We start from the raw sequence: 18,683 nt of genomic DNA on the forward strand, positions 1-18,683 counted from the left end.
TTCCCTGAGCACTAAATTTTGAGGAAGTTCTCTGTCTCCAAGGACCCAGATAATTCCAGAACATAGACATGAATTCTGTTCTGGTTCAAGGTATGGGAAATTCCTTAAGGTAACAATTTTTCCTTTTTTAGAATACTAAAGGTCACAGTCTGACACTTAATTATGACGTGAATGTTCAACAGAGTGGGTAACTTTGATTTCTCAAATGGAGGCTGAACAGAACAACCTCTGTGCCAGCCAAACATCACAACAACCTTACAACAGCAGGCCATCTTCTTCCCTAACCCTCAAGAGTAACTCTTGTCATCTTCCCACCCTTTCTCACTGTTTTAATCCTGCAAATGAACTCTAAAATTTCTGATTTTCTTGAGCTTTTAATCTCTGTGGAGATGAAGTCAGCTCTCTGGAGTGCTACCAAAGGCCCAGAAGGCAGAAGGAGATGCAATGGTAAGAATGATAAGTTATCTTTAACTCAGCCAGTCAAGCAGTTCTTTCAGCCATCTAGTGATGCAAGCACAGTTCTGGAACCAAGGTCCTTGTTTTCCACTCTGTCAGACTAGCCAATTTAAAAATTTGGTAGCCACAACTTTTCTTTTAGATAACAAGAAAGGCATTACAAGAAAAATCAAATGTCAGCACTCTTCTAAGCATAAAACACCCATCACCCCATGGTCTGACCTACTGGCAAAAGTGCCAGAGGACTGCTGACAGTTCTGTGGATGCTACAAGAGCCCTGAAACTTCAGTTCAATTAAGGCAAGGAGAGACTCCCCCACCAACAGTCTCACTCTTAACTACAGGCCCAGATGTCCCAGTCTGGGAAAAAAAAAGGTTGTCTTGAAATAGCATGTGTGGATAAACAATAAAAAATTGAGAAAATTGAGAACCTCTTTGACTCCACAGGAATTTTTCTAAATCACCTACTTTTTAAAATCACCTATTTTTTTTAACTTGTCTTCCCAATAATTTTTCACATCTAAAATTTCAACAAACATTAACCAGAACTGGATAACACATTATAGGAATGTAGTGAATGGAATTGGACTAGCTGGTCCATTTTCAGGAGGGACTATGAATGTTTCCTGTCTTGCAAGCAATAGAGAAGTTACAGATCATCATAAACATTAAATTTTGATTTACCGTAAAGAAATCTGTACTTTTATTTCTTTGAGCTACTTCTGCAACACAAATAAACCAGAGTATTTTTTTTCAAAGGCACAAACGAGGTCTCACCTTCAGGTCTCCTGGATGTACTTAACTGTAATAACTATAACTAGAGCATTTAGAATTTTTTACTCAAGTTATAGACACTAAAGGCTTCTGTGCTGGAGGGTGCTGGTTCCCTTATCCACGTCAACAAAGCAACAATTCACAAATAGAAGGTGATGTAACTAGAGCATGTTGTGCTCCACTAGTCCTGACAGGTAGCATTGACTCTACCCCCTCACCATCTCCTAGCATGGGAAATATTGCAAGTAAGCTCTTTTGCCAATGGACAGAGACTGTAAAGAGCAACATGAACCACAACCAAACAGAGCAGTATCAAAATTCACTCTTCTAGCAAATATCCAACATCCTGATGTGCTGTCCTACAAGACTCTCCCAGCAGCTGCCTCCCTGCAAGAGTTTTCAGTGCCATGCAGACAACACTGAAACTTTTTACCTGGAGCAACTGCTTCAGTGTGCACCTGCTTGTGAATCAAAGAGCTGCTAGAGAGAGCTCTAAAAGACCAAGAGGCAAAGACCACTCAACCTGATTATGGCATTTGATGATGCTATGAAATTGCATTCCTGTTTTCACTTCCATTCTCTAAAAATAGGTAAGAATAAAGACATTACAGCAACTGAAAACTGACCTCTTGGCTAAATCATTTTATCAGGGATCTCCTCCATCAAACCATCCACATGGGAAATCTCAAGTGTATCTCTCTAGAAATAGAACTAACTGCAAAGTTGCTTTCCATGGCTAATCCATATGGGTGAAGAGTTAAGCTTGCCCTCTTGCTGCCAGCTTTCCCAAAGCCATGATTTTTAACCTGAGACCAGGAGTATTTTCAAGAGCAAAACTGTCAAATGCAGAAATAAAAATCCTCTGGGAAATAGTATCAAAGATGAAACTGCTTCACGGCTTCTTTGACACGCATGGTCAAAACTCAACTTCCCAAAGGGTCAAGAAAAACTGCTTTGGTATAGGAGCAATCACTGACTGAGCCATTCAGTTCAAAGGCTGTGGCTGGAGGCTAAACTTGGGGTGAGGAATTTGAGCTTCAGCCCAGCAGAGCAAGTGAGCAAATATGTGGCAGATGAGTATCAACACATAAAAATGTGAAGGTTTAACGTCTGGGAAAAGCAATCTAAACAGCCACGTACAATAACACTGAATTTGGAAATGGCATGTAAGCACAGAAAAAGATCTTGCAATTGACAGTCCTCTGGAATCATTAGTTTAGTAACATAGAAAGAGTAAACACAGCCTTAGTCATTTGTTTAGAAGGGCATTAAGAGCAAGATGGACAGCACCCTTCTGCCCCAGCAGGAAGCCTTGGTGCACCCATGCCCAGCATATTGTGGGCTATTCTGGCCTTGTCCCAGGAAAGAATAGAGCAGAGTCAGAGGTATCAGAAAGGTCACATAAAATGATAAAGGAGGTAGAGTGGCTGCTCCACAGGAAAGATGAAAATATTTCTTTTCACAAAATCAGTAAGCTTGGAACCACACTGCCACAGAAGGTAGGGCAACACACAAACTGCAGACTGGATAGATTTTTATTCTGCATTACACTGAGGGTCAGGATGTACCCTCCAACATCACCACAATAACAGTGGGTACCAGGATTTTGTGAGGACCACCTAAAGCATGTGTACTCAGTTGGCCTCCCTAACCAGCACCTCTCAGTGCCAGCACCAGGCAGAAGGGAAAGTGGTCATTGGTTTTCTGCAAGGGCATTTCTTTCACACCTGCCAGAGTTACCTCCCTGCAAATATACAAGACATTCCTCTATCTACACTCTTTCAGACAGCCCAGATCCTCTTCATTTTCCCAAGAAAATTATTAAAACAAAAGCATAGTAATATCCTTTTCATCAATAATAACATAAGATTTCTTAAAGGCTACAAAAATCCTTTTACCCACTTGGCAGACAGATATGCAAGCTCTGTCTGAGCTTCAGAGGTGATTAGTGCCCCAGTTGCAACCCCAAGATTCATTTGTATCAAGAGGCCTCCAGCACGTGTAAAAATCACCTCCCAATGAATTTCTCAAGGTCACACAAAGTCAGGAAAAGAATTAAGAATGAAGTTCTGTCCAGTGCTTTATCAACAAATTTAATTTTCAGGTGTCATCCATTTTTCTCCTGATATTATGGTCATTCAAGCTCATACTTCACAGATGGACACCTTTTGCTCCAGGCATACACTACTTGATCTATTTTAGAAATCAAGCACAAGATCCTCAGATAGAGCCAATCCAGAGGCTCACAATGCAGGGTAACACTAAGCAGAGGTCACTTCTGAGCTGTTCATCACCACTGCCTACTGGAAACTACTTCTGTGGATGCTGTGCAACCAAAACTGCAATTAGGATTTATAGGAAACCTTTGTCATTCACTGTTCCCCCCTGGAACATCTCTCTTCCCTCTGTGAAGGAAAACAAAAAAACCCAAAACAAATCAAACAAACAAACAAAAAAAAAGGTGGGTGGAAAGAAAGAAAACATAGTACAAGAACCTAGAGATCAATGATGAAACCTTTGGATTCAGATAATTTAGAGCTAGATTTTATCAGTTATCAATTCCACCAGACAGAATTTGCCCCCAAATCTATTTTATTTATCTAAAAGGGCACTCCAGCATATAAAAACAATTCAATGCTATAAATTTACATACGATATAAAATTTCTTCATTTGCCCACTTACAGAAATACCAAGAGTTAGACCTTCCTCTGATTTATTGATGTGAAATTGAAGTGGTATAAATGTGGCAAAAACTTAGAAGGTCACTAAGATCCTTAATGAAACACCTGATTGCAGAGGCCCATTTAGAAAAGAGAATTCCAAGTCCTTTGGCCTCAAGATGCATGACAAAGATTAATTGCAAAAGTAATGCAATACATGCTGAAGGGAACTAGAAGACAGGTGCAAACAATTGCTGATTTTTAAAAGTATTTTGCGGAATTCATTTGTAGTTCTTCATAATCACTTCAGTATCTCAGGAAAATAAAAATCTGAAGGAAAAAATGGCAAGGTATCAGTGAATAGAGCTGGGTAGAAGCCCAAGTTTCCCTAAGACAAAAGATTTTTACACTAAGAGGAGGAGTAAGCCAACCTGAAAACTCATCTCCTTCCTTTGAATATTCTAGAGCAAATCCACTACAATGACACGAGGCAGAAAAGTCCGGGGTGGAAAGGATGTGCAGAGTTTACAATAAATTCTGCCTATGCATGTTTCACAGCAATACAGGAATATAGGGGTTCACATTTCAAACAGGATTGGAAACAAACAGCCCTGATGGAGTCCTCATGAGCAACAAAAGAATACAACACCCAGAAGACTCTGCCTGAAGTCATGTCAGCAACTGGTCCTTTCACCCTGACAGACTCATTAAGAGACCCAGATGTCCAAACTGGAGGTTTTCTAAGGGAGAAATCTAAAATATGCTTGGATCATTCATATATAGGATACTTCAGGCTACAATCACTCTCAGCAAGAGATTTTCCTTAATACTTGTCTACATCTGTCAGCTCATGCTGATACATACTGTAGCTTTATTTTTATTGATTTTAAATTTTAAAAACGTCACAAGTTAATTCACAGGTCTTTAGAAGAGACCAGCAGTAACTAAACTATTCCAATATCTTAATGAACCTACTTCACCACAAGTGAATTAGTAGCCACAATTAGTACATTCATAACTAGATTTTTGTAATTTTAAGCTGCATGCAATGTATGGTCTCTTCAACACCCCCTCCTTGCCACTGGAGAAGCAAATAGTTTGTACTTTCCCTTTATATGACCATTTTCTTGTATCTTGCAGGTATATAATTTGCTATTCCTAGAAACTCTTTTTTTTTTCAGGTAATAGTAGTGGTGCATGGCACTTTGCTTTGGAGCCAATTCCACGCTAAATATCGATGAGTACTTTAATTTGGAACCAGTAAAGGAAAATTAAGGGTGAGAGAGACTATATTAACAAAACTAAACAGTAATGATGCTGAATGTGGACCCAAAAATGCATTTTAAAAATTCTACACGTTTTAATGAGTAATGCTTGCATGCTTTTAAAATCATTTTGTAGCTATGGCTTCCAGTCATGAAAATATATGCAATCTCATAAAATGTCTGATATTAGCATGCCTCTTCAAGTGCAAGTGAGTTGTCAATAAGACAATTAAGACAACATCAATAATACACACTGCATGTTATTATCTGCTATTCGAAATCCCAGCCTATCCAAAGATCTCTGGAAACAAAGGGTACATCCAACATTGGCAAAAACATCTCCCACAAGTGAAATATGTAATTCTGAATGTATGCAATGGCACTCCTACCTGTAAGGGAAAAAATGGATTGCATTTAAATACAGAATAAATAACTCCTGATAATGTAAAACCTGGCTCTGTAGAAGAAATGGCTACAATAGAAAATTAGCAATCCTGTGCTTAAATCAATCACTTCTATCACATGATCCAAGTCGATAAAAGTACTGAATAAGTGCTATCATTGACCTTAATCAGCCAACAATTGGCACAGAGGGATCAGAAATCCTAGTGAGGAAATCAGTTGTCCCTAGTAAATTTTAGGGTTTGGGGGAACAGCAGACCTGCAGCTTCTCACAATACCTTTCTATCCAAACTCCACAGTGGTTTTAACAGAAGGAAGGAAGGACTGAAGTTAAATAAGCAAACTTCCAGCAGCCTCCTTCAGGTATAAAACTTAACAGGTGCACATGCATTCCCATTTCATAGCTGACAAATACTCTACTCCTGGCTTTTTTTTTTTTTTCCCAACTATAACACAGGAACTGTAGCTAAGCATACAAATAAAACAGTCCTCAATGATTTTACTTGGTGGAAATAACCTATCTGGAAGTGAGGGTGATGAAAATTGTGCTGCACAATGATTAATTTGGGCTTTAATCCTGATGTCCCATTTCATCCAAAGTTGCCATTAAGCTCAAAAGGAGAAAGGACTACATAACTGGGACCTAACATTTTTATTTATCCACCTCATAAGCTGAATGTGATTTCAGATTGAACAGAATAGATTTCCCTGTAACTAATGGACCAGATATATTCATACAATGTCCTTTTATTGATTTTACTTTCTTCTACCTATTGTTTGCATTTTCCTTTGAAAAACATATAACTGTCATTATGCTGTAGATGTCCTTTACAATTCTTATATCATTCACTATTTCTTAAAAAAAAATACATGTTTTGCTACAGCGTGCCTTCTAATGAAACTCTCCCCACTAGCCAAACTGGAGCCTAAATTGTTAGAACATACTGTACAATTTGGGAGAAACAGAAGAAAATTAAACCCTTTGGAATTGGCTTGTTTGGTTTTGAAATATGTGTCTTTAAAAATTTAATAAGAGGGAAAAAATGGCTAAAGGACAGGCTTCATTTTAGACACATTCTAAACAATAAGCCTATTTATATAACTGATCACATAACGAATTTCTAGGCACTTTATGGAATGAAAAGCCTTTTGCACTGCAAAAGTCATACCGCACACCGCTTTCAAGTTTCAGAAAATAAATATTCAAAGGGACGGAGCAATAAAAAGATATTAAGTATTTTTAACCCACACTAGTCTGAAATTTTGCACAGTACCTTAAATAACCACAAAAAAAATTGTCAAATCTCTACAAAGGATATGTGAACAAATTTAAACATACTTTCTTTGTTTACCAATTTTTTTTTTCACTCTTCCTTGATTTATATTGCAATATCTTGTTCCTAAGTTACGATTATGCAAAGTACAATTTGTTTTGGATGACTATTTGGAATGTTTACAATTATTTAAATACAATTTACTTAACTATTTTGAAACCAAATGATGTGTTGAATTAAAGAAGGTTCAACATTCAAATTGCTGTCATGTGCTCATTTCTCTGCAAACTGCACTGACAGCTGAGGACAGCACATTTTCATTTGTACAGGGTGCCTGGTGTTCCAACAGGTCGCAGTGATTTTAAAATCTTTTCACCAAGGGGCAACTTTCATGGAATCAACATCCAGCTTATTGGTCAATATGGAAGCCACCAGCTGAATACAGGCAGAGCTGAGAAGAAAAATGTAAAGCCATGCTGTTATCAATAAAACCCACACAGAACTTAGGCTGCAGCTTACAAGGGTAGTGATTCAGCTACCAGATTAAAAAACATTTTTAAATAACCAAATAACTTTGCATGCAAGAGTAGCCTTCAGAGACATTCACGTGTATGCAGAGCCAGCTTTGGCCAAAGCAGCAATGATCTCAAGTGTTTCAGTTCCATAATGCAGCTGAGCCTGAGGGCACAAGGAAGGGGCAAGGTTGATAAAGTAGGAAGCACCCACACATAAGTATTTTTGACAGAGTAAAGCTTCCAGCAGGATCTCAACCAGGTGCAGCCACTTTCATTAGCCAAGTCTGAGATTACTCCCATGCTGACTATCAAGTCCTATGAAAATATGAATTATCTGCATGCACCACAGCAGTGCTCATCCACACGCTTTGCCACTGCTGGACATCCTCAGCATTTCCAATCTATACACATAATTACCAAAAATCTCTCAGAACTTAAATATACAAATACCTACATTACATATCTACATTTTGTAGACTTCAGTTCTTTAACTTGATTGTGCTGTTTATTTTCCCATTAAAAATTCTCAGTTGTACAGATGGGACAAGACAGTCTGGGAGTTCTGAGGCATGCAGGAGAGGAGCTATGTTAGGACTTTCTTCTATCCCTTTTGGTTTCTACTGAAATCTGTTGCTTCTGCTTGTACAATCAGTAAGAGTCAAACTAGGATTGCTCAGATTCAAGACACAGTTTCCAGTTGTAATTCCAGATGAAACTCTTAGAAGGCAGTTTTGGAAGCTCAGCCTTAACTGAACTCCTCAGGGTTTGGGTGTGTTTGTTTAAATAAAAGCAGAAGTTCAGATAAAAGGTGTAAATTCCCCATCTAAGGCAGCTATTCTTGGAACACCTTAACTCTTGACCATGGAAACTGAGTCACAGTTTCAGAAGCCCCTTCCAGCATGGAACATGCACATGCAGTTTTGGAGATTTCGGTGTCACAGAAGTCAAGGCTATCCCTTTGATAGTCAAAGGCTTGAGCTAAGCACTGCCTTGACATCGATAAACCAAATTCAGATACTTAATTATGTTTTCATTTCTGTGTGATGTAGGATTTCTATTATGGCTACCACAGTGATACAGAGCCTTTAGTGAGCAGGGCTTCTGTGACTGCTACTGTGAAGAGTCAGGAGCTCTTCTGACTGCAGGTGACAACCTGAGGGACTCTACTCAAACCCAGATACAGCCAAGCCAGAATTGACAGCAGGTCTGCCTAGAAGAGCATTAGAGGATGTCCTAGGGCTTGCCTGATCACCTGAAATTCAGGGGCAGTTTTCTGGGTCAGAGAAGGAAGGTCACAGGTGTTGCCACTGAAGAAAACCACATGTCAGCCTACCAGCCCTGGGCTTTTTGAGTAGGGAGTTTTTCAGGATCACTGGAATGACTCAGGAACACAAATCAGCACCCTGTCCATGGGAGGAGTATAAAGCTGACAATTATTTTGAAGAGAAAAATCTTGGTTCTAGTGAACTCAGTAGTAAAAGTCCCCATTATTCAATTGAGCCAAGATTTATTCTTAGACTATAAGGCCAATAAGGAAAACAGAAACAAGAATTTTACTTAATTGCTCCTTATGCACTTCAATAAGGAGATGGTGGAGTCCTCCCTGTTAGTATCAGGGTTCATGTGAGGACAAGGACAGGATTCTTCTCTGTTTTATTTCCAACCATCTTAGGTATGTCATTCTTTTCTTCCTCTTTTAATGGGAGTGCAGAAACCCTGAAATCTGGGGGCTCACTCAGGCTCTCTTGGTGGGTCTGTCACACAGAGGAAAGCAGACTGCAATTGCTGCACAACCTGTGCTGTGCCCCAAGCTGCAGCAGCACTGCATGGTTTCATGTAAGTGCCATGTCACAGTCAATAGGAGCGTGTCAGCGCACTGACAGGCACACAACGTGTGACACCATCCTCCAGCACTGCTCTCCTGGGCAGCCTCTGCCTCTCAGGGACAGATAAACAAGGCTTGGTAGCAAGGAGAGCAGGACAGGCATTTTGTGGGTTTTTTCAGTGTTATGCTGTGCAGCTGCTTTGGAGAAGTACCACCACAAGCGAGTGTCAAATGTCACTCATGTTTCCGCTGTGACTGCGAACATGGTACAGTGCATAAAACCCAAACGTGCTACTTAAACTGTGTAACTCCTGAGCAGTGCCCTCCATTAAATGTAATTGCATTATCTGACAAATAATCAATGTTCAGATGACACTCAAGAGTCCTAGCTGCTAATCCTGGGCTAAAACTATCTGATATTTGCCTTCTTTCTGAAGTTTTATACTGTGCCTGTGCTTCAATATCAGCCCCAAAGGACAAGCAGCATCACAAATAAGGTCCTGGCTTCCAATATGAATTTTCTAATAGTTCCATTAGAGAGATGAAGAACATAATCTGGTTTTGGACAAAAGAGGGCTCAGTCTTTGGCAAGCAGAATGACATAGCACCTTGTTTATAGCATTACTTATGATATTTAGCATGTTAATCTTTCATTCTGTTAGGTTTAATTCTTCAATATTTGGTACAGATCTCTTATTTTACCAGGAGTTCCAATAAAAAGGGAAAGAGCAGTGACTTTGATATCAAGGTCTGCAAAGAAAATTAAAATAGCAAATATTAGTACAACAGAACAACCTGTGAGAGTTTAAGAGCTATTTTATATGGCTGTATGCTGCTCTGATCTAAATGTATAGAGCACGGCATTATCCTGGGACACAATAAAAAACTTCTCTCACTCTGTCTTCACCTTCCTCTTTCTCAGTTGAGCCTCCAAGTTGGAGCTCCCATGGTCTGCAGCCCCCATACCCCTGATGCTCCACCTCTGACATGGGACTGAGCAGCGGCACTCCAGCTCCTGCCTGTCCTGGCCGCTCCCTACATGTATTTCCTGTCTGCATCACCTGTGTGTGGTGGTATAAAACTCCTTCCACACCTCCTCATCTGCAGCTGGTAAGGGCTCAGCCAGGCCACCCTGCAGAGACCCAGCAGCTCCAGAGCAAGAGTGGTCATGGGCAAAGGGAGCAGCCCCATCCCCTGGGGTGTCTGAAGTCATCCTGCTGAGGGAAGGTGGTACTGGAATGATGCCAGACAAGCCTTGGCAGAAAGAATAAGAAAATGAGAAGAATTTTCCTACTCTTCACAAAAAACCACAGTTCTGTGATGCGAGCTTAATTAACATTTACATGAACACTGTATTTGTTTATATTTAATACATCTTTTTCTAAATGTAATTCAAGACCACAGCTATTCTAAAGTATGAAAAGCAAGTCTTCCTTTGAACCACATTTTTAAAGGAACTACTATTCCAGACAATTTAAAAAACAATTATGAGACCACACATGATTTTTGAAATCACAGATTATTGATGGGAGCAATAGAGACAAAAAAAGTTTTAAAAACCAAGAAGGTAATATGACGTATTGCAGGTTTTCAAAACACTGTTAGCACCTAACTCATAAACTAACTGGATTGTGTCCAGGATTTTTCACTACTTTGAATTTTCCTAACTGCAGAAGACACAATTCAGCACGGAAATGCTTTAGCACCTGACACCCAGTATTAGCCAAACAACTAAACATGTTTCAACAGCACTGCTTCCACACTAAGTCAGGATCAAATGCTATTCCAGAAATGCTCAGTATGAGATCAAGTGAAGCAGTACAGGAGGATTCATAGCACTGTACCATAAGGTTTGGCACAAAACAGCTTTAACTGACAGTCCTTACATGTATGTGAACCTCTTGTTTATAAAATCTAGAAGAGAGCTCATGAAACAAATTATATCCACAAATTATTCACAGCTGAAGGTACATACAATGATCCCCCAAAACTATAGAATTCCTGTAGGCTACAGAAAATTTGTTAACATACGGGCTTCCTGAGAAAAATTAAGGATGTAAACCGGGGTGGGGGGGAGAAGTATTGAACATAAGAAAAAGACGTGCTCACTCTAAAGTATTCTTATTCTTGTCATACCACTTTCTCAAATGCAGGTGTATTTATACCTTTTATAGGTGTAAGTTGTAAGACAGGCATGCAAGCATCTTATAAAATGCTAAATTATTATTCAGTAATTATTTACATTCTCTTTGTACACTTGCCAAACTCCACATACACCTGCTCATAGAAGGATAGGGTACCTGTGCTAAGGCAGGAAGTGTTTCAGTATGGACTTGAATCAGAGAGCAGCAAGCTCTAAGAGAATAATAGGTAACTGGGTTACCTAATTGAAGAGTTTAAGTGTTGGCAGTGTCGTTGATAATAAACTAATAAGTTAGAAGAGCCTTCTTCACTTAGATGTCCAGCAATCATTGGACAAAATAAGGGCTTAAGATTGTTTAGAATTAATGTTGTTCACATTTGAATACAAATTATCTTAGTAGGCTTTTGCATATTGATTGCACATTGCTGTTAAACCCTCTTATTTCTATAGGAATAAATGATCCTTATTCAACATATAAAAGCTGCCCTAGTACTAAATACTGATCTCAAGGGAGGGAAAATCCTAAATGGAAGTAACTGGACACGACTAAATTCTACACTCGGCAGGTGCACATGGGAAGCACCTTAGACCCAGAACAAGGTGCAAGTGGCTTCCAAGCCTGGCAGAACTTTCAGTTTTACAACAACTTCCATTATTCACCGAGGCTTTCTGGATAATTCTGTGAAAAACACACATACACACATCTGAACAGAGCATGGAAAGTGTTCAAGACACTTCCCTGCCCCTCCCCACCCCCCTTTTTCTTGTTTAACCAATTTCCTATTTCAAATAAGAAGAAATTACCCAAAGGAGTAAAAGTCGTCTTCAAATCCAGTATGAAAAGACATGTGCAACACTCCTCCTTCCTCTGTCTGCCAGCCCTGCTTCTCCTGCCATGCTTCCCTAGCACTGTGGCTAACCCAGAGACCCTACACACATGGCTGGAAGCATACTGAAAATCCAGTGCTTCTCCTTCACTTGGCTTTGGTTTGCTCTATTGTGTTCAGCTCCACCACCAGCATCAGAGAGAAAGGTGCAGGGATTATTGGCATCTTACAGGAAGAAAAAGTAATGGGGTCTTCAAGGATATTTTCATTATTAAGTCAGAAATTATAAAATTGTGCTATGTTATTTTTTAAATAACAAAGCATTTGCTCCCCAATATAGTTAAAACCAAGAAAAGAATGCACAATTAGCAAAAGATATATGATGTGTCATAATAAAAAGCTATATATATATTTACACCAGCTATAAATATAGATATAAATACAGAGTAGAAAGAAAATTGTGTTATATTACAGATTATACGTGTGTAAACCATTTTTAAATCCAGCTGCTTTTATTTCTAAATCATAAATTTCAATACCTTTCCCAATATCACAGAAAAAGTCTGCATGATCATTTGTTTCTTTCCACAACAGTTATCTCATCAAATGCAACTTCTGTCTAACTTGATGGTGGATGTGAGTTCACTGCAGAAGTTGTATTCAGTAAGCAAAAGGTTAATAGTCTGAAGTCAATGATTTAGTATCATGACATGAGTAGTAGCCAATCAACAGTTGGTGTTTGAAAGAGGCTGTGATATATTATATTTATAAAGCAGGGGGGTTGTGGTGATTTTTTTTTTTTTTTGCTTGTGTGAGGACGATTTCACTTAAAAGGAGACTAAGTTTGACTCAGCCAGCTTGCACCTGAAAACAAGATACTGAATCAGTGACAACAACAGACCTGCTCATTACAACATTCATTAAGGTCTTCAATTAGTGAACTCAGTGGTGAGTTCAAACACTGGAAGAGGTTTTATCTGCAAGCTTGGGCCCAATGAAATTCATGTTTGTCTAAGAGAAAGGTTTTCCCTTTTCAAAGGGTACCCAAGGGGCCCCATTCCTCATTCATATGGTGTGTTCAGGGTGGCTGCTGAGGGACAGTGTAAGAAACAGCTCAGGGTGCCTGGGTCATTGCAGTGCCCCTGGAGAGGTGCAGTGCCTCCCCACACTGCCCCAGTCCACATATTCATAAAGCAGTCATCACAAGCCACAAATTCAGGCCATGCCTAGAAGAGCCTTTTGGTGCTTAAACTGTAAAGCAAAATAAATTAAAATCCAAACTAACTGAACACTCATGACAAGCACCTTTTTAAGAAGAATTTAAGAGTTTTGATGCAAAGGGTAACTGTCAGCCAGTATTTCACTCCTAGGATTTTATTATGGTTAACCTTCTAAGGATCTGACTTTATATATTTTCCACATGTGAAATTTCTATAGGTGCCAGCAGCAATAAAGGTATTTAAGGGCTGCAGGCATACCCCCAGATTCACCTCAGCTGTAGCAATCTCACAGCATTAATAGATCAGAGATCAACTCAGAGCAGTTCTAAATGATGAAGACTGCTTAAGCCAACTTACACCAGGTATTTACACACAGGAAGAAGGTCTGACCCCAAACCCTTGAGAGTCAACTGCAAGGTGCTCATGATTTCCAAGGACTTTGAACCATCTGCTAAGAAAAATCAGGCTAGAATTTTTTGTACTTTGTGACAGAGGGTAGTAGCAGTATCTTGTCTGTACCTTGCTAGTATATATAAAATAGAGTATAATTTTAAGATCAAATTAGAGCCACACCATTGATGTAGCTTAGGTCTTGTAAAAATACAAGTTGCACAAAAATTGAAGACCAATAAAAATGTTTCCATGGTTCTTTTTTTAATCCCATTGAAAACAATTTTTCGTTGTAAACATTTTTGCTAGCCAAGCACTGCAGCATTGTGCAACTGCATGACAGCCAAAGAGAAACTGATGAAAAGCTGACTAGATTGATTTCATTTTTCCAACCGGAGTGAAATACGTAAAAGGAAATAACAAAATGGTGAAGTTATTTTTACATATTAAAAATGTCCACATTTAATAAACTGACATGGAAACTGCACAGCCAATGGTAATGCTTTTAAAATAGATCTACGGATCCCTTCATTTCTGCATGGAAACAAAGGCAGGAGTGGGTTTCTGCAGCACCTTTCCCCTTCCTCAGGGACACAGAAACACCCCCTCTGCTGAAGAGACCTGAGCCTGCCCATTCCCTCTCCCCCATGACCTCCCAGTTTCTGTGCAGAAGTGTGGCAGGGGGTTACTACTGGAACTCGGAGCTATATTTATTCCCTTGGCTCCCATCCATCACTGTTGCAGAGCAGCCAGGAGGGGAACCAACCAATACAGCATGGATTCTGCCAGACTTGTGCTGCCAGACAAGTTAAGAATGAAAGACAGAGGAAACAGAAGCTATCAAAATGAGTATTTCTATCTCTGAGAAGGATTTCCTCCCTTTGTGGATTCCCCTTCTACAGATTAAGACATTTCTCCTCTGCCTTTTAAGAGACCCTGACAGAGAAATCTGCCAGTTTCATGGATCTTGTACACCTCAGAGGAGGTTCTTCCTGCGAGAAGGAACAGGTGCAGTACCCCTTGCATCTCTCAGGCATTTGTTGGCATATACACAGCATTTCTTTCCTCCTCCCAGTATTCCCAGAGAGCCATCCACAGCAAGTTCTGTGCTGCACAAGGTCCAAGGCAGTGCCAGAAAAAAGGGTTAATGTTTCACCCATTACACCTCCTAGAGCTACTCACTCAGTGCTCAGGGGCATGCAAGAATATTGTTTTCAAACACATAATCCACCGAACAAAAATAATGGCAGTAAAACTCCATTTCGAGATGAAAATTTTTGGATTATAAAGATGCACTCCATCACCAACTGACTTTTATAATAGCTGAATTGTGAACTACGAAAGAAAGAATTTCTCAGTAACACAAATACTTTGAAGATTTTAGAATTTCCTTTTGTTCTCCTCTGGGACTAACCTGATACCTTCTGCAATTTTTCAAAAGGAAAGCCAGCAAGACAACAGCAAGGATAGGAGACTGCTCTCACCGTGCCATACTCAGGAGTGCAGGCTGAGAGGCTTTGCTACAGAAACCAGTTGGATTCAGTCTCTCACATCACACTGAAGTGCTCAAGCCAAGAGTCGGTTCTCTTCTGACCCACTGAATAATTAAATGATTATTTAAATTGGAATAGCCAGAAGCAGGAACTTAAAAAGAAAAGCCAAAGTGTGTTTTTAAAGCATTCACCTGGGATGTGAGAAACTTGATTTGAAAAAGCTGATTCAAATCAGATAGAGAGGAACGATCTGAATCCAGCTCTCCAGTGACCCAGGTGCATTCCATAATCACCAGTTCATAATGAAGTGCAGAGATGCAACTCTTTCATTTTGAGCAGAAATTCAATTGTGGACCTGAGAAATCCTTCAAAGATGCAGCATGTTGATGCAAACTAATGAACTGGTATTTTTCAACTGCAATAAGAAAATGGCAGCTAGTTCTGGCCAGAAACTATACTCCTATATTTGGAAAGCCCTTAGCATGCCAAAGATACTACCAAACAAACAAAAGATTGAAATTCTAATCCAGAAGTTGTTGTGGGTTTCCTATTGCTCATTTGTCTCATAGCATGTCCATTTATGCAGGCACAGGCATATAGCTTTGTGTGTTCAAGCAAAAAATAAAAGGAAAAATGCCTGAATGTTTGATCTTTAAAACAGTAAAGAATATTTCAAAATAGCCTTGCTATTTTAAAAGGCATTTTATGGTAAAATCCAAAGGAGGCAGTAATTAGAGCAGTGGAGGTTTTTTAGTCTGTATTATGGTACTAATAATGATCCTGGATTAACTTCTACTAGTTATTTTATTAGCCATAGGAGGAATGATACTCCTATGGCAAAACCTCAATGAATCAATGAAGAGCAGTTACTTTAAAAAGGTAATAAATACTCATTTTATTGCATGATTCAGTTTTGCTTTGCCTATAATATTTGCATTTTTTTTTAACTCAAAAAGTTGGATTCCTTTTTGTACATGAAATGATGAAAGGCGAAAAAGTTCGATCAGCAAACAGCGGAGTTGCACATCGTACTTACAGTGAAATTAAGAATCACATGAGTTTCACCAGGTAAGGAAGGGAAGTTTTATCCACTGACTCAGTCATACCCAGACTGAAATAACAAAAGCAGAATTGGATCTTAGAAATCACATCAAAATCAATAAAAATTTTGTCAAACTTTATGCACTTTCCTGTGAGAAGAGCGATTCATCATTTTCCTCAAAATGCAGGATATATTCCAACAAAATGAAGGTAAAAGTTACTTCAAGCAGAAATTTCAAAACTAGTGCAGCTTTCCAACATTGAGTCAACCCTCAACATTCAATAACCTCAGAAGTGCTGGTATAGACTGGAACCCATAACAGTGTTCATGCAAACCTTGGAGAAATATAAGTATTAAAAAAAAAAAAAGAGAGAGAGCATATATATGTGAGTGGGTTTTTTTTCAAAATATGATATGATAATATTTTGATATGATTGAACTAGGGCACATACCTATTGAAAATCATTGGCCACTAGAATAGAAGGCAGTTTCTACTTCTCCTGTCAATTACAAGCTAATGTCAGAGAAGAAGAGGTTTCTCCCTAATTCACTTGATCAACACTTTACTGTCACTTTGTTCCCTTAAGTAAAACTGGTTATCAAAACTAAAATGTTGGACTATCTTATGTTTTAAGATTTCTGTGGACCCCTGAAGAAACAAGATCTAGGCTACAAGTGTTAGGAAACACACATGAAAATTAAATGTAGCTCATCCATACAGAACTATCAAAAGAAATGTTAGGAGAGGAACTTCCAGCCCACCATGTTAGCATTTGTTAATAGAAACCTGACTTTGCACCTCCTTGCTTTCTTCACCCAAGCTCTCACATGCTCTTTCTCAAGAAACAAACCTAGGCTTCCCTTGAACTCATTTATCCTTCCCTTGCTGATAATTTATTCCATATGTACTTTGCATGAAGTTATTCTGCCTGAATTTCCTATTTACCCATGTTTCTCTAAATTTAAGATTAAAGAGACCTATCTTCATCTATCTGTATCTACCATTGGTATTCCAATGATGAGATTGATGGCAACAATGTCTGCAAAATCTATGGAGGCCAACTTACAAGAGTGAAATAAAACAACATTAATACTGCATGCCATCATTTAGAAAAATAAATTTAATGCCAGGCTGGCAACCTAACACAGTGCTATGACATGGTTTACCAGGGCTAATTCCCAGATCAGCAGGGGCCAGGTCTATGAAGGAAGCACAACACATAGCCCTGTTGTGACCAAGTGGTGACTGTGGTACTTGATAGCAACCCCTTTGTAGCATTGATGAGCTCAACAGGGCTCCCATCCTCCTCACAAAGAGCAACAGTGACTGTGGCAGAATATCCCAAAGGCATAAAAAAGGAGGAAAAGTTTCTAACAGCACTTATTGGGGGAAAAAAAATAAACCAAAAAACCAAACAAACAGAAAAAAACCAACAACGTAAAGAAACTATAACGAAATTCACATAAAGGCTGAAACAAGCTTATCATAAAGGGAAGAATCAGGACAGCCATGTATCCCTTTGCACCATGGCACCCTGACCCTCCCCAGGCTGATGACAAGGAATGCTCCCCAGGACATCCCAGGCTGTCCCAAGCCAGAGCAGCAGCCACAGGTGGTCCCATAGTGGCCCCTGCCACCAACCTCCCCTGCACCCCTCTTGGGAGTGAAAGTCAGCTCATACTTTCTTTTTTCTTTCCCTTTCTGGCTTCTCCTCTTCACAAAACTGAGACGGGGCCAAATTTTCCCAAGCAGCCTTTCCCTGGCACCGTGGTACCCATTTGGGATAACCCCTGCCTAATCCTCACCAGCTCCCACCCTCCTGGCCAGCACTCACTCCCTCTGGGAGCCCCGGTTCCTGCAGCTGGACACTTCAACATTAATGCAAGAAAAACGAGCTGCTGGTTCGAAGAAGCTCTGTTGCTTGCCCCATGCCATGGGAATAAAGCCACCATCATTATTTTCAGGCACTGCTACCTGCAGATCTGTCTGCTAATGTCTTACCAGGATTGGCAGCGCTGCTTTTTTCATAACATGGCAAATACTTGTAAGGAATTACCTAATTCTGCTTTTGGCTATGGCAGTCTCAAATACTGCAATGCACAATGGAGGAAAGATCAGATACTGAGGCTCCTGTGGTTATTTTAGTTCTGTTTTCCTCATCTGTGTTTAAAAGACAGTCAGATTATAACAAAATTGTTTGTCTTTAATATAGTTCAACTTGACCCAATGAACCCATCTCTTTAGAAAACAATCTCACATGGAGTATTTAGATTAACAACTGTAAAAAATAGTGACTTCAAAATACTTTCAAAGACTCGTCTTACAATTTTTAAAAAACACAGACAACTAGGCTAATTATAATTACTCCTCTATAATTCTTTTGCCTTTTTGATGCA

At 39.4% G+C, this 18,683-nt stretch overlaps 1 protein-coding gene across 7 annotated transcripts in view; it reads right to left on the reverse strand.

Moving 5' to 3' along the window:
• ZNF536 (zinc finger protein 536) overlaps window positions 1-18,683 on the reverse strand; it is a 343,980-nt gene that overhangs the window by 319,242 nt on the left and 6,055 nt on the right. The window contains exon 2 of one of the 7 annotated variants that reach the window (XM_014882212.2): window positions 16,281-16,355. The exons of the other annotated variants lie outside the window; for them this stretch is intronic. The gene's annotated coding sequence lies outside the window, so the exon portion shown is untranslated. The remainder of the gene's footprint in view (window positions 1-16,280; window positions 16,356-18,683) is intronic. 7 annotated transcript variants of the gene reach the window in all.

This window comes from Sturnus vulgaris, chromosome 12 (assembly GCF_052056855.1).
Source record: "Sturnus vulgaris isolate bStuVul1 chromosome 12, bStuVul1.hap1, whole genome shotgun sequence".
Classification (NCBI taxonomy): domain Eukaryota; kingdom Metazoa; phylum Chordata; class Aves; order Passeriformes; family Sturnidae; genus Sturnus; species Sturnus vulgaris.